The sequence below is a fragment of the Sus scrofa genome, chromosome 15, assembly GCF_054392235.1.
Source record: "Sus scrofa isolate SSC_HxYL_T2T_F1_AM1 chromosome 15, Sscrofa_HxYL_maternal_Yorkshire_Landrace_v2.0, whole genome shotgun sequence".
Classification (NCBI taxonomy): domain Eukaryota; kingdom Metazoa; phylum Chordata; class Mammalia; order Artiodactyla; family Suidae; genus Sus; species Sus scrofa.
In genome coordinates, this window is record NC_139397.1 from 150,956,144 (window position 1) to 150,970,134 (window position 13,991).

The following is a 13,991-nucleotide window of genomic DNA, read 5'->3' on the forward strand; positions in this document are numbered from 1 at the left end:
GATTCTTATCCTGCAGAACCAGCCAGGACTTTGAGCTTCAGGCCTTCCTACAATTAATCACATTTCTTCATTTATTTACACTTTGGCCCGTGAGGGTTTTTTCTCCTGGAAAAATCCCCATCCACTGGCTTGACGTCTTCTTAAGCTTTGATTTTTATGTTGCTTCTGTGAAACGGATACGTGTTTTTAGACATTTTGCCCCAAATGGAAGAAAATGGTGAGGTCTCGGAGGCTGCTTGTGATTTCACTTTACTGCGCACACACTATGTCTGTTTGTGAGAAAGACACACTTTCAAAAGCATCAAGGCCCCACCCCGGACGTGGAGACCAGTCACGAGAGCCGGGAGAAGCCAGTGTTGCTTCCTCAACTTAGCTTCGCCTGACTTTGAAGCTTCACAGTCCCAGCTGTGTGACTTAGGGCTGGTTCCTTAACCTCTCTGAGCATCAGTTTCCACATTTGTGAAATGGGGAAAAATGAACCAATCTCGGAGCCCCTGGCTCTGGCGTGCAGTAGGTGAGAACTGCAAGTATTATTATTATTAGCTGTTAGCAGTAGTGACTGTGGATAGTGTTGATACTGCTTCTATTTTTGTCTTTGTCACTTCTGCCAAAGAATAGGGTTCACAAGTAAGAGGGGATGGTGCTGGGCCGCAGGGCAGAAGCCTCGGAAGGGACCTTCCAGTCTTTGGTTATGGACTGGAATTCTATCTCTTCTGTTGGGAACATGAGGTAAAGAAGCAGGAAGATTAATCCCGAAGCAAAACATCCTAGATTTTCAGATCTTTTGGTCTTTTTACTTTTTCGGGCCGTACCTGTGGCATATGCAAGTTCCCAGGCTGGAGCTGGAGCTGTCGGCCTACGCTGCAACCACAGCAACTCGGGATTCTAGCCGCGTCTATGACCTACAGACCTACACCAAGGCTCAAGGCAATGCCAGATCCTTAACCCACTGAGCAAGGACAGGGATCGAACCCGTGTCCTCATGGGTACTAGTCGGGTTCGTGAACCGCTGAGCCATGACCGGAACTCAAATTTTCAGATGTGAAGGTAGCCTAAGGTACCCAGGTAAGGTAAGCCAGAGGCCCTGGAGGATGCAGGCAGGGGTTCGGACCCCTACGTGTACGGCCTATAATTGCCTTTAGACTTTCTCTCTGAGTTTTATTGCCAGGAAAGAGCTGTACATCCCTAGGAAATTCCCTCCCTGTGCTGGGCCTTGATTTCTTTGACCGGAAGCTGGAAGTTAAGGGCTAGATGACGTGCGTGAGCCCTGCCAACCTTCCCTGTTGCTCTGTGCGTGGCAGGAATCCGCTGGCAGGAGAATCTTGACCCCTTAGCTCACCGTTTGTGCATCTCTCCCAGCACCAAGCTCTAGACCCAAGGCTCTGTACTACCAGGGGGGGCCTTGGAGCTGCTCCCCGGCCAGCACCCAACAAGGTCAGGCCTTTCCCCGCCGCCATCAAAGTCATGGCCAGGGCCAGCTTGCTGCCCATTCTCATCTAAAAGGAATTTGACCAAGGACAGTTGAGCATGGACTAAGCTTCCCATCGCGGCCCAAGAGGTAAAAAGTTCATAAACTCAGCTGCGAGTTACATCCTGTTTGGCACTGTGGGAAATCGCCCGGCTTAGAAGCATTATTTCCAGCCCTGAACATCTTTCAGGAAACGGTGCTGCCCTTTCCGATGCTCTGGCTGTGGGAGCTCCGGGAATCCCACCGCCCAGGTCTGCCGCCTTCTCAGAGGTACACCTGACGGGAAGAACGCATAATTCGGAAAACGTATAATTCCATGGAAAGACCCTGGAAACAGTGAAGAGATGTCAACACTCAGTGGAATTCAGACTTTTAGGAGCTGCCAGGATCTGGAGGTCGACCTGCGCCACTGATCTGCTTTGGGGCCAAAGGGCACGCGCTAAAATGCTCCATGAGGTCATTGTCAAAGTTAAAGCAAGCCAATATTTCCAGGTTTTTCTCCCCCCACTCTCAGTCATCCAGTAACTTCACTGCAGGGTAATTTTCCCCTCCTCATGCCAGCAGACCAGCCTTCCTGGCGAGGCGTGACATTTCTGACGTTTGCTTTATAGAGAAGAAGTTACTGTGGGACAGGGAAGCGATTTTTATTTCTCCAGAAATGTTTTCAGCATGTTGGAAAAGCTTTCCCTCTTCCCTTTGAATCAAAGAAGATGACAGGGATGGGCACAGCCTACCTGGCAGCTGGCTGGTGCTAGGGCTTTGGAATCAGAAACTAGGACACTCATTCATTCATTCCAGCAGCATTCATGAGATAAGTGCCAGTGCAGCACTGTGTTTGCCACATCTGTCCCCTTCCTCCACTGTCTCGGGCTTGGATTTATCTCCTAGCATCTGAGCCACATCCTTCTGCATCTGCTAACACCAGCGCAGAGCAGGCACACGCTTCCCGGATGGATGCATTTTGAACGGGTGAGAGAGCCACGCCTTCTAGCCTCAGGACATGGACTCGGTGCCTGTCAGCCCTGGGGGGCCCCTGTAAACTCCGATTCTGAAGCAGGTGTTTAGCCGCGTGCCCCAGGAAGGATGGACAGCACCCTCTGAACATGCCATCTACAAGCCCTTCCAAATCACTCGCCACTGGTGGGCATGGCCTTGGACTTCGGCTCTGCTCTGAGCGCCTGCGGTCCTGGGGAACAAGGTCTCGCTTTTGTCCTGGTCTCCCTGGGCAGCGTTCCCATTACGGTCCCATCTCACAAGGCATCCCTCTCCCCACTGCCATCTGCCCCACTCTGAGCATCGGCCTCTGGTCCCCATCAGACGCTCGTCCTCTGCTTGCTGTCCTCGGGAACCTGGGCCGGGTCCCTGGGGCCCTAGGGCTTTCACTTCCCTGCTGGCTCCCACCTCCCAGAGGCCTGACCAGTTCTTTCTGATGATGAGCTCAGCTTTGCATCCCCCTCCCCTGGATCTGCTTCTCAAGGATCTGCTTGTCCTGGTCCCCTCCTGCCTCAGCCAAGGGCTTGCCCAGGGGCAGCCTAAGAAAGTCTGCCGCTCTGAATTCCTGGCATGAACTGGCCACCCCTTGCAGAGAGGAAACTTCAGACAACGTGGAACCTCTTTCAGAACTTTTGTTGTTGTTGTTGTTTTGCCATTTCTTGGGCCACTCCCTCGGCCTATGGAGGTTCCCAGGCTAGGGGTCGAATCGGAGCTGTAGCTGCCGGCCTACGCCACAGCCACAGCAACGTGAGATCTGAGCCGCGTCTGCGACCTACACCACAGCTCACGGCAACGCCGGAACCTTGACCCACTGAGCAAGGGCAGGGATCGAACCCACAACCTCATGGTTCCTAGTCGGATTCGTTACCCACTGCGCCATGACAGGAACTCTCGTTTTCAGAACTTTTCACCTTCTCTTCGGAGATTTATTTTTTTGGCAGCGCCCACGGCATGTGGAAGTTCCCAGGCCAGGGATCGAACCCACACCATGGAAGCACCCCAAGCTGCTACAGTGACAGCTTAACCTGCTTAACCTTGACCTTAACCTGCTGCGCCACAAGGGAACACCAACTTGGAGATTTTTAAGTAGCCTCATTGAGATGTGATCAACACACAAACTGAGCATATTGAAACTCTACAAAGTGATAAAATTTGACATTTTCTTTCCTGTCTTTTTTTTTTTTTTTTTTGCTTTTTTTAGGGCTGCACCCATGGCATATGGAAGTTCCCAGGCTAGGCATTAAATCGGAGCTGTAGCTGCTGGCCTACACCACAGCCATAGCAATGCGGGATCCAAGGCATACCTGCCACCTACACCACAGTTCATGGCAACACCAGATCCTTAATTCACTGAACAAGGCCAGGGATTGAACCCGCATACTCACGGATACTAGTTGGATTCGTCTCCACTGTGCCACAGTGGAAACTCCAGTCAAATCCGACATTTTCTTACAGCTGTGAAACCATCCCTGCACTCGGCCCTGGGAACACACGCATCACCCCAAAGGTGTCTTCCTGGCTCTTTTCATCCCTCCTCCCACCTGTGCCCACCCCCGCCCATCCACAGGCAGCTCCTTACCCTCTTTCTGTGACTACAGATAGTTTTGCATTTTCCAGAATTTTAAGTAAATGCAATGACAAGGTCTGAACACATGTTTGCCTTGCCTCACACTCGGCATAATTATTTTGAGACCCATTTCTGTTGTGTTTATCTATGATTCTTTCCTTCTGATTTCTGCGTGGTGATGCATTGAATGAGTGCACCGCAGTTTTTTTCCCCATTCTCCTGTTGGACATCGGGCTGTTTCCAGCCTTTGGCTGAGCCTCTGTGTACCCGTCTCTGTACGGAGATTGCCTTGCGTAAACGCCCAGCAGTGGGATAGCTGAGTCGTATGTCAGCCTCATGTTGAACTTGTCAAGATGCTATCAGACTGGTTCCCAAAGTGGCTCAGCCCTTGGATGTTCCCACCAGCCGGGGATCAGTGGGCTGGGCGCTCCCCAAACTGCAGATGTTTCTGGCCGAGTACGCACGTGTGGTATTTCAAAAGACTGATGCTGAGGAAATGCCGAGAGAATCAGGATTTCTCAGAGACACTGAAATATCTGGGGTGGGAAGTGTGAGCACTATTCCAGCTATCCCAGCCCACTTCACAGGCCCCCCTGGCTCTTGGCTACTGGGGCAGGGCCCTTTCTGCAGCTCGGTGCTTCCCGCCCAGCTCCTGGGCCAAATGCAAGTTTCCTCTGGTGACCAGGGTATGGAGGGGGTGGGGGAGGCACCTGGGGGAACCACACTCTCCTTGCTGTTGCTACACTGCCCTCACGTCCCTTCCCTTGTCCAAGCCGCTGTTGAGCTTAGACTGTCCTGGGTGGACCTTTGATCAGAGTCTTGTAAATGGATGAGTGGATTGGTCTCTTTGACCAAGAAGCCCCGGTGTTTGGATTTCTGTGGTGCTTTTCTAACACTGAATGTTAGGATTCTCCAACTCCTTCCTAGATCCTGATTTCGAGAGACCCCAGACAATCAGATCATAAAAAGCTGTGGATTTAGAAGGAGCGTATAGAGGGGCTGAAGATAGCATGCAGGAAAGTGAAGAAGTGAATGGTCCTTGTACCAGTTAAGGTAACAGATCCGGGTCTTACCCCAACACACGATTCCTCCCTAGGTAATGGTGGAGGGCAGCTGCCCTTGATCAGTGCTTGAGGTCTGACCATCCAGGGACCCTGGCCACCTTCAGCTCAGCTCTTTTCAACAGGTGTTTTCCAAGGCCACCTTGGGTGTTGATCTCCAGGCACCAGTCAGGGAAAAAGAGAGGGCGTTTCCAGATGTTAGCACTCAGCTGCTTGGCCACACCTACCTGCAAAGGAGGCCACGGGAGAAAAGGAGAGTTCAGTGCTCAACTTAGATTCTCTGCCATGGTCACTGATGCCCACATGCTGGTGAGGGTATCTGAGACCGTCTGAAGACCAAAGCAAGGTGCGGTGTCCTGAGTGGAGCTCCTTTAGCCTGTTAGCGAGTACTCAAATCCTGGCTGGGTCACAGTATTTGTGATTCAACTCCTAGCGCTGAATCTGTGGGGCGGTGGGGCTGCCTGCAGAGGGACCCTGGACGTGGCTCCCACCTTGGCCTCATCTTACCAACGGGTGACCCTGACCAGGTCCTCACTTCTCTAGGCTTCAGTTTCTTGGTCTGTAAAGACCAGGATCTCAACATTTGCCTGAAAGAGACAAAAGAGAGCAATGTGTCTTCTAGATGGTAGAACAATACAGAAAATATGACAAATGATGGCATTTCTGCACCATTATGGTTGCTCTTGGGTGGAGGGGATGCAGGTTAAGTGTAGCTAGAAATGAACACACCTGCGTCCAGTGGCCTCATTTCCGTTACTAAGCAGCTGGTTATTTGAACTGAGAGGGTTATGCGGACCCCAGGCTGACTTCCGGAGTGGATCCTAGTACTAGTGGCCAGGGAGTCCTGAGAAGAGAGAGCATGGTCAATGGAAGGCACTTTGTTTTCATGAAGAGCGAAGCCTCACACTTTAAACGTACCCTTGTCTCCACTTCCACCAAAGCCTCCGTACACGGTATTATGATACTATCAGAGACGCCAGAAATCCTCATCTATGGCTCCACCAGCCCAGTACATCACATTGCTTTCGTATTTTTCCATGTTTGGGTTCCTTTATTTTCCTCTGCGGTGTGAACACAAGCACATAATCCTGCCTGGGATCATGGACATTCTTGGGATCTAACAGTAACTTTTAAAACAACACAAAACTGTGGTGTTAAATCCAAATTGGCAGTTAAAATGTTAATGATGGAGAGACAGTCCATTTCATTTAGGCACCAGCTTTTACTGAGCACCTGCTTTAAGAGTGCTCATTTTCCCACAGGAATGTGTAACACTGTACTGAATACTTATCTAGAGCAGTTTTGTTCTTTAGAATTACTTGTAGAATGGCAATTACTCAGTCAAAAGAAAGGAAACTTTGTGTGGTTCTCAGGCAATAAAGTCATGTGGACTTCCAAAAATATCCCTTTACATTTTCACAAATAGTATAAGAGTATGATTGTTTCACAACAGCCATGCCAGCACTGGGTATGTGGATTTTCTATTGTTTTATTGATATAACAGATCTTAAGTGCTACCTCATTTTTTTTTTTTTTAGTTTTTAGAACTTCATAAATAAAAGCTTATTTTCAGAAGAATTGTAAAATACAGATATACATAGAGAATAAAACAAAAGTGACCTGTCATTCCATCTTCTAGAGAGAGTCTAATATGATAATGTCTTTCCAGGATTGCTTCTATGCACATATACATATGTACAACAGATCATGCTTATTTAAATAACAATACAAGGGTTTGCACTGGGTACCATAACTTAACCTCTTTTTATGTAATAGTATGTTACAAACATTTCCATTGAAGCCATCAATAATTATAGTTCTTTTAATTCCACATATTAGAACATTCAACTTAACACTATTGGGAGTTCCCATCATGGTTCAGCAATAGCAAATCCATCTAGTATCCATGAGGATGTGGCTTCAATCCTTGGCCTCATTCAGTGGGTTGAGGATCCAGTGTTGCTGTGAGCTGTGATGTAGGTTGCAAACACGGCTTGGCTTGGATCCTGAGTTGCTGTGGCTGTGGCTGGCATCTGCAGCTGCAGCTCTGATTTGACCCCTAGCCTGGGAACTTCCACATGCCACAGGTGCAGCCCTAAAAACCGAAAAAAAAAAAAAAAAAAAAAGAAAGGAAAAGAAAAAAAAGCACTCTTGACTCTTAATTAATCAACCTTGGAACCTTGGGCCAAAGCTTTTGCCAACATTCTCACTAGTGTCCTTAGCATAAACTGTGGCAGTGAGATTCCTAGTGAAATTTGGTCTATTGATGCATTTCTACCCAGCATCGTGTCATTCCACAGGGCTCGTGTTTCCCAGACACTCATGAAGAGGAGGCATTACCATCTTTCTCCGTTGGAAAACACATCAAATTTCAAGTTTGAATTGTTTGACAAAATGAAATATTTTCAAAGCTTACTGCTCATGTGAATTTTTTATTTTATTAGTAATTTATGCATGCTCTCATTTTAAAAATTGTTTTGAGAAGACTCCTATTATGTTAAGGAATCACATTATTTGTCTTAGGTACTGAGAATATTCCAGATGTGTTATTTATGGGTCATTTTAAGGTATGGTTTGAAAAACCAACGAAACGTCTTTGTGTATCTTGATTTTGGTATCATGCTTAGAAAGGCCAAACCAGTCCCAGATTTTTTTTTTCCCCACTAACATTCTCTTCTAACTACTTAAATGTTTTCACTATTTTAGATTCTAAAAGAATTTCCAAAGAATTTATCTTTAGCTGGAATGTACTGGACTCGCCAGCTGAGATAAAAATCTACACTAAGCAGCTAACCAATTATCTCATCATCCCTTTGAATCATTCATCCTTTCAACAATTATGTGAAATGCCATCCAGGTATGAGGAGAAATTAGCCCTCTTTTGCTCGGGTGACTGGAGAACTGTCTTCACATACTCTTCTGTCTCCGAAGTGGATGGAGGATTGGCAGATTCTGGCCCCAGAGACTAGAGGTTGGAGCAGTGGATGGAAACAAAGCTGACCCATTCACCAAGAGGTGCAGAGGAGGTGACTCATTGCCAGGAGGCACCAAGCAACTGCCTGGAATTGAAACACCGTTGGCAGGAGTCACACCCCTTCCAGAACTGCTGTAAAGGTGTCCCCTGGTCGTCTGAGGAGGATGGATGTGTGAACTGAGATGGGCATTTGCTGTCTGCCTCCACGTGGATTAAATCACGAGCCACCGCAGCTGCCGACCTGCTACAGCCCCTGAGTGGAGGCCCTCTGTGCTCTGGGAAAACTGGAAGAGCAGGTCTTCAGATAGTTAGATACTTTTAGGAGAAGATTTTAGATGCATACATCTCGCATCTCCTTGTATCCAGGAAAACACGAATATCCTTCATGGTGATGTCTGCCCCTCGTGACTAGCGGTAACCTTCGCCCGCAGCAAAATTTTGTGAAATGTGTGTCTGGCTGCAGACCCCTCCCCCTCCCCTTTGACACATGCCCTGATGTTATTTCCCCTTTCCTCTTTGGGGCAGTACATCATCGCTGTCTGAAACGCTGCCTCCTTGGCTGCAGTTAAGTCCACGAAACAAAAAGATGTCACAGTCATCTGTGAGTGCAGCCACTCCCAAGGGTGAGCCAGTGAGTCCTGAGGGAGCTCGGGAAAGAAACAAAGAAAACTGGCCCCGGACGGCTGAGGTGCAGAGCAAAGGAGTGATTCCAGTGAGCCCAGACATTTGCATCTGCCCATAGAAAAGCCCTGAATTCCTTAACTCCAGATATCTGGTTTTCCGTCATCTTTTGTTCTCATTCCTTTCCCTTTGTTGAAAAAAGCTCCTGTACATCCTAGCTCCTCCCTCATCTCCTCAGAGCAGTTTCTCGGGGCTACCTGAGATTCTGTGTCCTAGGCTTAAGTCCTCATTTGGCCCCCAATAAAACTTAACTGTCACCTTTCAGGTTGTGCATTTTTTTTTGAGTCAACAGATGCATCAAAGGACTCCAACTTCTTCTAATCCTGAGGACCTCTGGTTCTGTCTGGGGCTGATCTGACCCAGAAAATTCCCTTTCCATAACTCAGCATTTGAGAAAGAGAGACCCCCAAATCCAAAGGAACAGACCTTTCTGAGCGGGCCATACAGAAGCTTCGACTTTATCATCCCTGGGGTTTCCGAATATCTGGCTCACAGTGGGCACCCTTGACCCAGCTCGGCCCAGTGTGAGAAAGGAGCTCAGGAGAGAGTGGCAGGCATGCATTCTCTCACGGGGCTTCTGCTGTATCTGGGAAACTATTTAGTCTGTTTATTTTGGGCTAGAAATATTGCATCTTATTTGTGTGTAGTTGTTTAGCGACAGAGAAAGATGAGGACGTCTAAATTTAACAAACGCTAAATATATCATTGTTCCAATGAAAACTGGGACGGTTATTTTCCCACCTGGTGCAAAAGCGCAGGAAGTAATGTCTCCACTATCGCACAGGCAAAGGGCTAGCGTGACTTTCCTCTTTGGAATTATTTCTGGGATGGAGCCTGGCATTGCTGTGTGAACGCAGTCTGGCCAGAGTTATCCCATCTATTTAAAGGGCATGACACTTGGTCCCTGAAAGTTCAGCAGACGTGGCAGAATGCCCTTAGTTGGTGTTCCCAGCAAAACCAAGTGGGCTTGGCCAATGTTACCCTGAGAAAGAAAAGCAGCGCTTGCCCCCGTCCTTCTCCGTGTCCCCTTGTAAGGGCACAGCTCCCAGGCCTCTGCTCGGGTGAGCTCCGGGGAGCTGACCTGAGCCTTCAGCAGGGTCCCTGCCCCTGAGATGTTCATCTGCATCCAGAACAGGGAGCCAAGGAGCGCCTGGAACTCTGGGATGACAATGCCACGAGCACAGCCTGATTCGGTCTAAACTGGGGGCTGTGGGGCAAGGGGTATGTTGAGAGGGAAGGGGTAGGGAACAGGAATTGCCCTTGAGTTCTGCCCTGACTTGGAGTCTGTTTTTTGCTTTTTTTTGTTTGTTTGTTTGTTTTTTTCTTTTTAGGGCTGCACCTGCAGCGTATGGAAATTCCCAGGCTAGGAGTTGAATCGGAGCTGCAGCTGCCTCTACACCACAGCCACAGCAACTCAGGTTTCAAGCCACATCTTCAACCTGCACCACAGCTCATGGCAATGCCAGATCCTTAATCCACTGAGCAAAGCCAGGGATCAAACCCGAATCTTCATGGGTACAAGTCAGGTTCTTAACCCACTGAGCCACAGTGGGAACTCCTTGAGTTTATTGTTTCTTTTTCACCAACCCTGACAAGTCTTTCCCCTGACCCAGTCCTGGGGTGGCCACGGGGCACGGTGGTTAAGAAAGTGGCCCCGGAAGGGTGGGTCTGACTCACCAGCTGTGTGACTCGGGCAGGTGACTTGACCTCTCTGGGCCTCCACTTCCAATCCCTCATCTGCAAAATGGGTGTGATAAGAGCTCCTGGCTCACAGGCTGCTGTGAAGGCTACTCCCACACACACTGCTGTGCGGGTCTCTAGGTGTTTCATGTGAGTATTTATTCAAAGTATATAATGGATGCTGTGCAAGTGATGAAGGCAATGACACGGCTCTGGTGCACCTGTCCTGCCTTTAGGCCTTAACCAGAGCACTTCCGCCCAGAAGGGATAGACATGCACTCTTCCTACAAGGGGGAAGCAGACTAGGCTTGTTTATCTCCTTCTAGACTTTCTGAGACCTTTAGCATTATCGATGTGTGCAACAGCCCCCAAACCAAAGACAATAAGCAGGTGTCAAAGACACAAAGCCTGTCTCGGGGGACTGTGGCCAGCCTCCTGACTCTCCTTTTGTTCCAGATGCTTCTTCCTGGTCTCAGCAGCACTGTGGCAAACCTGGACCCCATTCCCAGCCTGCTTCTGCCTCTGACCCCGCCTGGTTGCCTCTGAACTTGGCTTTTGCATCTGGTCCTCCCCTCCTCCCAGCAGCTCAGCTGCCCTGGGGAGAGGCTGGAGCCTGGGACGTCTGTCTTCTAGGCTGGCCGGGTAAATGCAGGACACTCAGGACAACTTGAATTTTGGATTCTTGGAACACACTTCTACTGATGAGTTAGTCGTGTTGAGCTGAAATTCAAACTCAACTGGCATCCCATGTTTTTATTTGCTAAATCTGGCCGCTTCTTCCTCCCTTTGGGCTCATTGGAAGCTACTCCAGCCTTTGCCAGCCCCAAGGACACAGCCCCCAGGCACCAATTCCCTCTGTCTCCTTGGCCCTCTCCCCATGTCCATCAAGGGTACTGGTCTTGAAAACAGGGGCTACCCCTGGACCAAGGGGATGGGAGAACACTTCCACTTCTGGTGAACACGGGCTGAGTCCCCCGAGGTCCCCAGCTTCCACCTTGGCAGAAATCTCAGCCCTGGCTCTTGCCCAGATAGCTGACATGTTTTCTATTACGAGTGAGTCCTCAGGCGAACAGATGAGTCTGAGGTGTCTGCAGGGCCCACAAGTCCCCAAATCCTCCTTAAGAGCCCAGGCTTTCTGGATTTTTCTTTCTCAGATCTTAAGCCAGGTCTTCATCTCGCAGACAGGAGTCCTCCCTGGATTTCAGGATGATCATCCCACGGTGCTCGGCAAGGTGGGAATCCAGCCAGAGAAGAGGAAAGCCAGCCCCTGGAACCTCTTGTCCTCTGAAGCCTGCAAAGCCCAACAGAAGTAGAGAGACGAGAAGGAAGAGAAAGCGTTGGCTCAGAGCCCTCTCCCCGGGACCATAGATTAGTTGTAGAGCAACCAGGGGACCAGTCGAAGGAGGATGAAGTTAGACACCCCCCAGCATCCATGACGTGGGCTGGGGGAGACAGTGGGGCAGATGCTGTAATTAACGCAGATTGTAAGTGGGGCCAAGGCCATCTGCTCAGAAACACCTGTTATGATGGCCTCAGGAGTCAGCCTGGCAAGAAGCCCTCTCTGTGCCTGTTGTACCACCTAACTTACATTTAGACAAGTGCATAAAATGCACATCGGAGGTCAGACACGGGGAGGCCAGCAAGATGGGGGAATTGGGCATATTAGAGTCACGCTGACTCCCTCAAGATCCCCTGAGCAGGTGCTCACACAAGCCATTTCTGCGGGGCTAGTAACAGGGGGGTTTGTTCTTGCAGGGGAGGAGAAGGCAGTCTGGGGGCTTTGTGTACATTCGCAGGTGACAGGTGCGTTCAGAATGACCCTATGTTAATGTCATGGTTCCCAAGTTTTGCTCAAAAATGGGGGGCGGGGGGAGGCACGGTCCTGTCAATTAAAGAGAAACGAGGCCAAGGCCTTCCTTCATCAGGTTAAGATCCCAGGTTCTGTAGGAAACGCTGCTGCTGGAAAGTGATGGAGATGGAGCAGGCGCAGGTGGTTGTAGAGGTCCCTCTAAGGGACCGTAGATAGAGAGGGGAACCTGGGGGACTTTGGGAGACACTGTGAGTTACTAACTGCTCGAGAGGACCATCGAGAGAGCCTCCACCACTAGCGGAGGCAGGAGATATGCTTCAGGTCATTGGGGGGGGGATGGATGAGCCTGCATTCAAGTTCAGACCAAGGGCAGGCGTTTGAGGACCGCCGTGTTGCTGACTTGAATACACACCTTACTGGATACTAAGGAGGAGCTACTGCTGGAAGAAAGAGGAAGAGGCGGGCTTTTCAGACCCCGACTCCTCTTGGAGGACAAAACTGTAGCCCACCGGCCCCAGGGGCAGAGCCTCCTTGCCTGCCCGCCTGCGTCTCTCACAAGCGTCCTATCTATTTCTCGCCTGTCACTTGGTCTCTTGCTGAAATCTTTCTGTGCGGAGGCATGAAGAACCCGAACCTGAGTGAGCCCAGACACAGGGTGAGTGATTCTCATTTAAAACCGTGGGTTCGAGTACAATCTGGGTTTAGGCTGTGTTCAGGCCATTCGTGCTGTCAGTTTCAAAAGCACTTTTGTGAGGCGAAGTGGACGTCCCTGTTAGGCATGGGACGTGCCATGCTGTTCTCACGCTAAAGGGACCATCCTGCGGAACGTCGCATGGGCACTGTGGGCCTTCTGTGGGATCAGGGTGTCCCTCGGTACCACACCTGGGACTTCCGCATGTTCCAGGGGTCTGGAAATTCACCGAGGGCCCATTAAAATGCAGACACCGATGGCACGTGAGAGGGACAGAATTCCCCCAGTGACACTTCCATTGTGACCCATAGTAAAACCCTGTCTTCGAAGAAGGCAGGTCTCCAAGAGACACCCCTCCATCCCCCAGCTCTGCTACCTGGGGCAGGTCCAGGGGATCAGCGTCTTGCTCCCCTTCCACCCTTTAATCCAGGATCAGGAAAAGTATCCTTTGCTGCTGGAGGAAATTTGTCTCAAAAGCGATTCTAATCTGCTACAGCCAAACTGTTCTGGTCTCAAGCCTTCAGAGCCACAAAGCCCCTGAGAAAGCCCATCAGTGAGATGGTGCAGGTCAGTGGTAAGGATGGGGCTAGAACTCCTTCCTCTTGGGTCTTCCCTGGGGTTGAACGAGGTACTATCTAGCAATCCTCAGCCCTGCGGTGTTTTCAGTAAATACACAGGAACTATTAGGATCAAGAGACAAAGGTCACCATCTATGGAAGGATCACGTGAGCAGAGGGGACTCGGGACTCCACCCACAGGCCTTAACACCTACTGGACCAGGTAATCAAATCTGAGAAAGAAGATGCCAATGGAGAGGGAGCTGCAGGTGCCAGGGAGCCCCGTTACAAGGAGAGTGAGGGGGCAGCACTCCCAGGACGTATCATCGGTGCCCACCATGGGCTGGTTGCCTTCCAAATGCTGGGAATGGCTTTGGCATTGGCTGGTCATCAAGCCTGGAGTGCCCTTGACTCTGATCTCTACAAGGGTGGCAACCTCACCTTTCAGAGAACAACCTAAAATGCACCTGTGCTGGGATGCTCATGGGTGCCTTCAATCAGCTCTCAGC

At 49.9% G+C, this 13,991-nt stretch overlaps 1 long non-coding RNA gene across 1 annotated transcript in view; it reads left to right on the top strand.

Annotated features, from left to right (window-relative positions):
• Positions 1-9,006, top strand: part of LOC106506425 (uncharacterized) — a 42,366-nt gene extending 33,360 nt beyond the window's left edge. The window contains exon 8 of the long non-coding RNA XR_001301701.3: positions 7,796-9,006. This is a non-coding gene — a long non-coding RNA (uncharacterized LOC106506425). The remainder of the gene's footprint in view (positions 1-7,795) is intronic.
• The last annotated feature ends 4,985 nt before the right edge of the window (positions 9,007-13,991 follow it).